The sequence below is a fragment of the Pteropus medius genome, unplaced genomic scaffold, assembly GCF_902729225.1.
Source record: "Pteropus medius unplaced genomic scaffold, Ma_sr-lr_union100, whole genome shotgun sequence".
Lineage (NCBI taxonomy): Eukaryota > Metazoa > Chordata > Mammalia > Chiroptera > Pteropodidae > Pteropus > Pteropus medius.
The window spans coordinates 13,153,930-13,164,605 of NW_024349802.1; the positions used below are offsets into that span (position 1 = coordinate 13,153,930).

At 36.6% G+C, this 10,676-nt stretch overlaps 1 protein-coding gene and 1 pseudogene across 9 annotated transcripts in view; one reads left to right on the forward strand and one right to left on the reverse strand.

Annotated features, from left to right (window-relative positions):
• Window positions 1-10,676, reverse strand: part of NR3C1 (nuclear receptor subfamily 3 group C member 1) — a 92,486-nt gene that overhangs the window by 69,840 nt on the left and 11,970 nt on the right. The window lies entirely within an intron of this gene.
• LOC120581861 (uncharacterized) lies at window positions 385-500 on the forward strand (annotated as a pseudogene).

The following is a 10,676-nucleotide window of genomic DNA, read 5'->3' on the forward strand; positions in this document are numbered from 1 at the left end:
TAGCAGGGTCCCACGTCCCATGATCGCCTCCTTGGCAACAGGGTTTATTGGCATCTTTGTTGTCCTCCTTAGAGCAGTGGTTCCAAACATGGGTGATCATCCACATTTTCTAGAGTTTTGGAAAATATTCAGATTCTTGGGCTCTACTTGTAGAACTCTTAAATAGGGGTGAAGGTGGGAAGAAGAGACAATGTACAGAATTCTTAAAGTATCCCAGAAAGAGCTTGGTACCACTAGCTCTTAACAATGGTCTTGACTGATCTGCTGTCTCTGACTTTTAAGGACACCAGTGTTTAGGATCTGGTTCCATAGTGTAGAGGTTAGCACATCTGCTTTACACACAGAAGGTCCTGGGTTCGTGCTCCAGTGGAGTCACGGTCCATGGTCTATGGCCATGCCACCCTGAACAAACGCGATGTCTGATCTCAGAAGCTAAGCAGAATCAGGCCTGGTTAGTACTTGGATGGGAGACCACCTGGGAAGACCAGGTGCTGTAGGCATGGAAAAAAAAAAGATACTGGGGTTTAGCAAAGGTACAGTGGGGGGACTAGAGATGAAGAATGATGGGAGGGGGATAAAACAAGGCAGATACTGATCCGAGAAAGGGGAGCAGCACTGGCTTCGTGTGTACACGAGGTAAGTGCTGTGACTGAGGGAGGTATACTGGGAAGGCTCTTTTGCCTCAAATTAGCTCACTAACTTTTTACTAAAAAAAGTAAAATGCCTGAAATTCCACTATTATGATTTCATTCCTTCCTTAAACTTGTGTCACTTTTTAAAATAGAAATACTCCTCCATATTCAACTGTTGTCTTTCACTGATGCAGCTAAAATTCACTTGCTCCTTTTTCATAGGTCACTAAAAGCAGTTTACAGAGGGCACTGTATTCCTGGTCCTGGAGGAGAAGGATGAGGTGCCCCCAAAAGGCCATGACTCAGTATGGTCATTGCAACTGGTCAGCCTTAGGGCAGTATCTACAGTGTTGTTGTGTGCCCAGGACAGACCTGACCCACAGGAAGTGTTAATCTGGGTAAGGAAGAACCATCTGGGTAAAGAAGAACCAGCACTGGGCTGTCTCTTCTCCCACATTCACTTCACCATTCTATGTCCTCCTGGAATACTCTTCAGTACATGCTCTAGTTAATTGCTTCCTAATTATTTCATGTACCTGCATGTCTACCCAGCCAGATACAAGACGCTTTGAGATCAGAAAGAATATAACTGAACCTTGACCCCCACCCGCTCTGAGTACAAACTGTAGTACTAAACAGGTGAAGGGTCCTCGGGAATACAGTTAGTTATTGATCCACCTGACCAGCAGGTAATAGTCTCTTCTACTGCCATCACTTTATGACCTTCCACTTCTGAGCACTGAACTTTAATTGCCTGTCAAAATTTTCTTCTTTCCAATTAACTGTCCTTCCAAACTAAGATTCTTTCATCAGCACAGTCTATTTTTGTTCATTCTGCACACATGTGCTGGCATGAAATTAGTTTTAAATGTTTTGGGAAAATATTCCTAGATCCCAAATATGTTTGGGGAAACTGAAGCTTCCCTCAGTTTATGGCTGAAAGTGGTCTTTGTAAAGAATAAAATTGGGAAATGTTGATCAAAAAAAAAAAAAAGAGCAAGGTGAAATCTATAAATACCAGCAGTTTTGGCTTAAAAAAAAAAAAACAACTAAACATTTCTAAGCCAAACACTTTTATTGTCCACACTATTTTATCATTAATCAAAAAACTATTCTCTAATTTTTGTAGAATAGTGTATAATTATTAAATATGAAAGGTAGCTAAGATGCAGACAAGTCAACTGACTTGCTTGTGTTCACATGATCAGCTAATGCCAGAGCTGGTTCGATCTGTTTTCACTTCTTTGAGAACTCTTATCTGGTGCCTCTCCCAAGACAGGCAATAAAAACTCCAGTTAACACTTTTAATTTTCTGGATTCTGAAATATCTAGCTCTGTGTATGATTTAAGCTAATCCAGTTTTACATTGTGTGTGTGTGTGTGTGTGTGTGCGCGCGTGCACATGCCCTTTTCTGTTTCCTACTGGTAGAATGAAGAGATGTAAGTGTCAATATGACAACTGTTTTTCAACACAAGAAAAAGAAATTCATGTGATTTTTTTCTAGGTGATCCCTTATAATTTTTTAAAAGCAGTCAACTTACAACTGTTCATGTGGAATGAAACTGTTTTTTCCTCTGTTTCATGTTATACCTGAATTATATGTGTGACAATCCCCAAATCCAGCATTAAGGCATCCATTTTGTCTAAGAGGGGCCAGAATTCTTTTTTAAAAAATCTAGATTTGGGTTGTGTCTAATGTTATAACCCTTCCCCATGCATCACACTAAGTCCTACCCAAGTAGACTTACGGATTTTTCTCTCTTAACTATGGGTCTCATCCATTTTTTTTCTTACAAGAAAATACTCCAGTGAGTGGTCACTTCATTGAGTCCACAATTAGTCAAACAGTTCTCTTCCCTAACACACTTTCCCTTCCTTCCTTTTTATTCCAAAAAAAAAATATTGGTTCCTGCCTCTCAACTGAAATATGGGAGACAGGAATAAAAGCATTTTTTTTTTTATTTTATATGCATAAAAGCAGTAATTTAAGTGTGTAGCAGATACCTAGCCCTTTTTAAATAATAGATTATCCACGAAGGATCGGAAGTTCGGCTGAATCAACTATTACCGAGTGCCCACCAAGAAAGCAGAAATAAGTGACAGAGCTAGAATTTGAACCTCAGTCTCTAAATTCCAAGCTTTTATCCTTTTGATTACAATGACTGCCTTTCCACCCTGGGCAAGTTTCATAAGGAATCAGAACTTCGAATGCACCCAATTCTTACTACTATTGTGACAGATTGAAAAAAAAATAATAAGACCCCTCCCTATGGTTATGCCTTTTGCAGTATAATTGCAACTCTTCCTCCTCCCAAATCGACTGGCCTTGTAACTTGCTTTAACCAAGAGAACGTGGCAGAAACAAGAGCGGTTCAAGCCTAGACCGTAAGAAGCTATGCCAGCATCTCCTAGTTCTGTAGAGTCTACTGCTGTCCTGTGAGCAAGCTCTAGAGAGCCTGGTAGGAAATGAGACGTGGCTGTCAGCCTTCACTGCCACAGTCAACCAGGTGCCAGACACACTGAGGGAGCTCAGCTGAAATCTGTTGAGCCTGTCCAGATCAGCAGAACTGCCCAGCTGACCTACAGACTCATTAAGATTAATAAACGGTTATTTTAAAGCTAATAAATTTGGGGGTGGTTTATTATTAGAGCAAATACTACCTGATACAACTATCAAACAAATCTACTTTGAGCAAGCAGAGAAAGTAAAACAAAATGTTGCATCTAAACAGTGGGCCCCAGGCCCCAACATGGAAAAATGTATAACAAGAGTTATTCAACAAATCCTTAATTATTTGACTCGAACTTGCAAAATAAGGCCGAAACATGTGACTTGATCCATTCAATAATTTGCAAGGTGCTTCAGAGTATGTAGTACGTTTAGGTATGAACAATTACATATTTGATAATCTATGCCCAGAAATAAGTCCTTTTAATTGTGGGATTTAATTCATGCTAAATCATAAAAATCTATTTTTCAAAGTCCTTCTTTGAACAGATAGAACCTCTGGATTGTAATATGACTTTCAGGGAATTAATATTCTCTTTAAGAGAAAGCGAAAGATATATAAAGAGATCAGATAACAGAAGCAATGAACTTATTTATAAAGCCCCAGGAATCTGTGAAGACATAAAAGGACTGCTCTTCTTTAGACTTATTCTAATTTACCTTATTCAAGTTCTAAGAGGTTCAAGTAGTGGAAGAAAGTCACGGAGTAGAGGAACTTGGCAGGGCGGGGGATGGGAAGGCAGATGGGAAGCACTCAGCACTCATTTTAACAAAATATCCGTTACATATGCATTTTCAGTTCCTCTACAAACTTAGGGCCAAAAAAAAAAAAATCTGGTAATCGTACCAGAAGTTAAAGTCTCCATTACTTAACTGTAACTACAGGCACACCTCCAAGATACTGCTGGTTCGGTTCCTGGCCATAACAATAAAGTGAGTTGTAATCTTTTTGCTGGTGGAGGGTCTTGCCTTCAATTTGTAAAAAACAGAGCATCTGTGAAGCACAATAAAATGAGGTATGCCTGTACTCAGTTTGAATTAAGATCATAATGAAGCCGGTTTAAGAACATTCGATTAATGGAAAAGGCTTATGAACAGGGTGGAATGGCACGGTCGACAGAGTTATCAAGTGGTACCCTCTGGCATTAAGGAGCTGTCTAATCTTAGCCATGTCACTAAAACAGCTAGTATTTAATGAGTGATTTATAACAGCCAGACACTGTGCTATGAGGTTTGCATGCATTATCTCATTGTGCCCATTTGAAAGGTGAGGGAACGGAGGGTTTATAGGGTTATGAACTTGCTCAAGGTCACACAACTGTTGGAACAGATTCATACCCAGAGAATCTGACTGCAGAGTCCTAATTCTTACCCACAATTCTGCACAAATTGTACAGGGCCTTCGTTTCCTCATATGAAAAGGACCAAATATCAAGATAGGCTCCAATTGGAATTCTGTGGCTCTATGACAATAACAGGAGCATACTCCTTAGTGGTTTGTGTTTTGGGTAGTGATGGGGACGGGCACCTTTCCCTAAAAAGGAATGCCCTGGGAGTCTATGCTAATGTTAACCACTCTATCAAGTCCTTTGTTTTTACGCACAGTGGTTATGCTAGTTTGGGAAACAAGTCTACTACCCACAAAGCAGTCACCCTGGTCAATTTGCCACCTCGCAGCAAAGGTGTGGCTGCCTTGGGCTTTTTCTTCAGTGGCTGGCAGAGTAGGCATCAAGTAAATGCTGAATAAATGGATAAATATTTCACAGCCTCTGGTGGAAATTATTTTAGAGCCTGAAATTATTTTAATGTTTCCTACAAATCTTTTAAATGTAACTTCCATAGACTGTTAGCCGCACAAAGACAGAAAACACTGGCATCGCTCCCTGCTGCGTCCTTTGCGACTTGAATAGTGCCTCGCTTATAGTAACTGCTCAACACAAGCGCTGGTCTTATTTGAGTTACTGGATTCTTACTGGATTCAATTTGCCCCAAAGCGGGTAAAATACATGATTCAAGGCAAGGCAATGCTATTTGCTGCTGCTTCTCCATGTTTTTTTTTTTGTTCAAATAGGCAACCTAAATTTGAGTATCTTAAGTGCTAGGTGCTATAGTGAAAACATTCCTTGCCTTTTAAAAAATATTGAAGAGATAAATCAGAAAACAGTATTAATTCAGTGACTATTTGTTGGGGACCTACCTCGTGCTAATCACTGGGTTGGGTATAAAAACCTGCCATCAGATAAAGGAGATGGTGCCATAGGCTGGGCTACATAAAGGAGAGTGTAAAAGTGGGCATTAAACTGGTCTTGAAGGTTACATGATGTTAAAAGCAGAGAGCCTGAATTCAGACTGCAAAAGTCCTCAGCTACATCCTATGGCACAGTGGTATGCTCTGATCAATTTTAATATTTGTGGCAAAAAAATCTGTTAGTATTAATAATTTGTTATTGTCACTGTAGAGAAAACTATAAACACTGCTAGGTTAGACTATGATTTGCTGTAATCTTTGTGAAAAGTAATTTGGACGTATATGTTAAAAATGTAAATCTATATGCCCTTGACTCAACAACTCTACTTTGGGGAATCTATGCTTAGAAGTAAAGTTGCTATATATAAGGATACAGAGAAAAGGATGTTTATTGGATCCTTGTTTGTAGTGGCAAAAATCACAAAACAACCTGAATGAAATATCACACAAGTGTTAGAAAGAATGGGATCCACATCTGTTGATCCGAAAGGATGCTCAGTGTGTACTGCTGGGTGAGAAAAGCAAGCTGCAGAGAAATTGGCATATGATGACCCTATTCTTATTTAAAAACAAGTGACTCAGATGCCTTATATATACATATTTATACATCTATGATTACAAAGAAATGTGGAGGATATGGGGAGGCAGGCAGGAAGGGAAGGAAGAGGAAATGAGAGGTGATGTGAATTAGTTTATTAACTTTTCTCAGTATAATTTTACTGAAATTAATGAACACATTATTTTTGTAAATTTTGAAAACACGTTTGTGAAAATAAGGAATAAAAACAAATATGAAAAGAGCCAATTCACAGATTATCCCTATAATCTTGCTTATATTCAGATGTGCTTTCTTGGATAAGATAGACCAGATGGAGTTGCATGAAATTGTGTATAACCCAAATCCTTCAAGGGTTCTAGGGTATTTGTGTGGCTTTTTGCCCTGTGCCATTTGATATATGGGTTGTGGTAGAAAGAAGATGGAGAACCATTATGCTATGAGCAACAGAACCACAGACATTTTTTGATTAGGGGAATAATACTGAAAGCAGTATTGTAGGAAGAGTAAGCTGGCAGTCAGTCGAGTGCAGAATGGATTGAGAAGAGAGAGGGAAAAAGAACGAACACATTTAAAAAACTACTAAGTGTCAGAGTTTGAACTAGGGTATGGCTAGTTTTTTCCTGTTATGCTAGCTTTCAGGGAACAGAAACTTAATGCCCTTCTGGTTTCTAGCCTTTGCCTCTTATTCCTAAACCCAGTATCAGGGTCTTTGTGGTCTCAGAAGCATGTTTCTTATTATCCACTTTAATATTTTAATCTAAATTTCAAAAACTGTTTAAGCTCTCAAACTTAGGGTTCCCCTTTTTAAAAAATTATAAACTAATCACTAGTTATGTTGTTGTTTTATTTCGGATTTTACTGATTTCTCTGGCTTTGACTTTTAAGAATGTTTACATATTTTGAAGAATGAGTTCAACAACAGTATCTCATAATTATGATATTCTGTTCTCTCTCTTCTACCCTTGTAGACGTGACAGCACAAATTGCTCTCTGCCCACCCCAGTTTAATATTATTGCCTCCTAATTCTCCAGCTGTTCATCCAGTATCTTTTGTAGCTGCTCTCTTTGGATGCTTTCCAGAACCCTGTCCTTGGTCCTCCTCTCTTTTTTTTCCCTGAACACTAGAGCAGTTCATTCTTAAATAACCTCATCAGATTTTCTTGCTTTAGCTAATACCTACTTACCTTGCACTTTCTCTTACCTTCTCTTTAAGAATATTTCTTCTTCGATTGTATTTAAAATATGTTACCCACTGACTGCACCAACAGTAGCCCATTGTATGTGTTTAGTTATCAGAAAGAAGCATTTTCTACCTAATTAAAAAAAAAACTACCATCCTCTAAGCTAATGGAACAAAGAGATTCAAGGCTAATAAATGAGTAAAACAGAAGCCAAAGTTAGCAACAGCAAATCTGCTATGCTATGATGGCTCTTTATTCCCTTTCCTTATCCACTGAAAACTTAAGTCATTTTGGGGGAGAAAAAAGAAAAATTGAGAAAACAGGTTGTTTTCAGTACACACACAGGAAACCTAAAGTTCTTGAGCCTCACAATGAATTTCAGCACTAAAAGAATGGTTACAAAAGATATATCCTATTTTTAGTGTCACTGCATGTATCTTCATGATTTCAAAGGCTAGGATCCATCTCAGTCCTAGCATTTTATAAATAATAAACATGGGTAAATTTAAAAAAGAAAAACAGTAATGACAAGCAAAATTCATTTAGCTTTTTAAAGTACTTTCAAGAATAGTAGAAAATATTTTTTCAGATTATGAGGAATAAAAGTAGAAAAATATGTAAATTTTATATAACTTTTATAGTGTTAATAATTTTAGTGTACTTCAGTTGTACTTGTCATAATTACTGTCAGATAGTTAAATCCCTGATACACAGAAAACAGGAATGAGAACTAAAATTGTTTTGGAGATCGTTGTAGGAATTTACGTTTACTTTACATCTGCTATCATCACATTCACTTCAAGGCCAAGCCAAAGACAGGCCTACCTTACTTGAACATAAAATGAATACTTATGAAAAAAATCAGGCTAAGAGGTGAGTAATCTCTATTTTTATGTACTATATCAAGAAAAGGGAATATATAAGCTGTTAGTATGAGGCTCCTTGATAGCTTAAAGGAAACAGGACAGAATTTAACTGCTTGAGCATCATCCACTTCATATAGTCACCTTGGAAGCTTGGCCCTTACTTCAGGGACAGTCAAGACAGTTTTAAATACCTACAGAAATGCCTACTTGGGTTCTTTTAGATAACCTCAGTGAAAACAAATGTTATAATTTGGGAGAGGACTAAGTTTCTAAACTTCTGGAAGTACTCGTATCATATGAATTACATAAATAAGATAAATAAGGTAAGCTAAGGAATTTATATATTTTCTGATTAAGCAGGAACATTTAGGTGTTACTATAGTGTAATGAGTCCAGTTTTCTTTTATAGATTACAAGGTGGTTGTGAAGGCAATTTTAAGAGAGGAATAATATATATAGCCTCCCAAGGTGGAGGCTTAGAAACAGAACTTTCATTTTGGGTTTTATGTTTAAAAAAAAAAAAATCTATTTTATGGTCACACTTTGTCCTTAATAAACTATGCTGCATTCCAGGTGACGAATTTTACATAGGATTCTAATTAAAAATTTTAGTTTCCCTTTAAGAAAAATGCCTACAAAGTTAATAAGTTATATTTTACATTGGTCTGTTTACCAATTTAAAATGTCATTTAACGTATTTCTGTACTTGATTGTATGTCATATAAAAAAAGATTTATAACTTTGATTTAATCCATCAAATCTGTCCTACTCAAGTTCAACTAACTGATCAATAAAGAAAAAAGCCAGTAAATGTAGCCAAGCAAGTTTTATAATCCTCCTAAATTTATGCATTTAGGATAATCTGGGTGTTCAATATAGTCAGAAGCTCTTTTTCACACAGCTTTGCTAAATATAATAAACGTACAAAAATTTTAACGCTGAAAACTTCATTCTCAGGCAAACTAAAGTTTCTCTGCAGACTTGGTTTTATAAGAATACCAGACAAAACAGAAAGAGGATGATATTCTAGCACTTATTAATAAAAAGATAATGTGGTCCAAGTTATCAATATGACTATCAAATTTAGGTGGCTTACCTAATATTTAACTAAATCTATTGAAAAGCTCACAAAAAAATTGAAAAAAATTAATGTAAATATAATGATCTTGGCCCCTGAAGGCTTTAAGCATATTAGTCCTTATGAAATTGGGATCCATGGTTCGCCCATAGTAGATACTGAAAAAGCCTAAGTGCCTGATGAATAGAAAATACCTACACAGGCACAGTTGCCCTAACATACTCAGCAATGAGAGTCATGCTGGTTTGTGCTTAGTAGACTTGGCAGAGCTTTAAAAATTCCACCTTGAATTTTTATAGTACAGTTTAATTTTCAAAGTAAACACCCATGCTGTCAGGCAAAAATGCTGGGTGTTCTTACTATTTTACGGAAACTTGACAGAAATCACTTAAGTGGCTACACAAATACATCCAGGAGAACAGAGGCTTGATCCCATTTCTCCTTTATATATCATTTAAAGATTCACAAATGACGAATAAAAAATTTTAAAGATCAACTAGGAATTTCTAACTAAATATTAAATTATTTCCCTGGAGACCAGTATTAAGTTTTCCTGACTCTTTTTTCTCTTTAAATGTCTTGAGTCTTTCCACCTGTAAAATTAAGGTAAATAACAGCTGCCTCTGTACTATATAAATATTGACAGAATCCATAACTTACTATACAAACTACAATTTAAAACCTTCATAAGGCTGTTGAGAGTTTTAAATGAGATGAATGGATACAAAGTCATCAGCATAGTATTGCCACATAATTCGTGTTCAACATTGTTAGGAAAAAAAAACCCCAAACAGTTCAACAGTATATAAGAATGTGGATACTGTGTATTTTTTAAAATCTAAACTAGTTAATTTCATATTAACTTTTATAAAATACCTGGTTAATCTATATTTCAGGTCCCTAGAACTAGAGACCAAATGTAGAGCTTGGACAACTGAGAATTAGAATATTTAACCCAGCAACACCACTAACTAATCTGTGATCTTTCTCTAGACACTCTCTGTGGGTCTCATTTCCTCATCTGAAAGAAGAAGAGGTGGGGGGTTGATGAGCTCTCAAGTCCCTTTAAGCTCTCATCTAAAATCATTGTACCCAGCACACAAAGCAAGCTCTGAGAACTCAAGGGCCCCTCACCTCTTTCGGTCCACCAACAACAAACAGTGTTTACAAATTATTTTCAATGTACCACCAACTAAGAATTATTTTAAATTCTTATCTCATAAAAATACAAAATCTGGGTTCATTTCCTCTCTTGTACTTTATAACGTACAAAAAAAATATGTCAAAGAATCAACTTTAATACCATTCCCTACCACAATTGCCTCCTTCACTAAAGTGATATGTCAAGAGGATTACAGAATTTTAGGAGAAACACACACACGTTCTGGAAATAATTCATATATAATTGTAAAGAAAGTATTTTGACTCCAAAACACCAATTACTTGAGGTCATAGATTGGCTCAACTCAATCTTAGAACTCAAATTTTCTGATTTTTAGTCTAGTTCCTTTCTTCTATACCTATTACTGAATAAGGAAATCAAATTGTTTGGCAAGGGTTTGAGGTTTTAAAAAAATGCACCAAATTTGCAATTTAAATCAT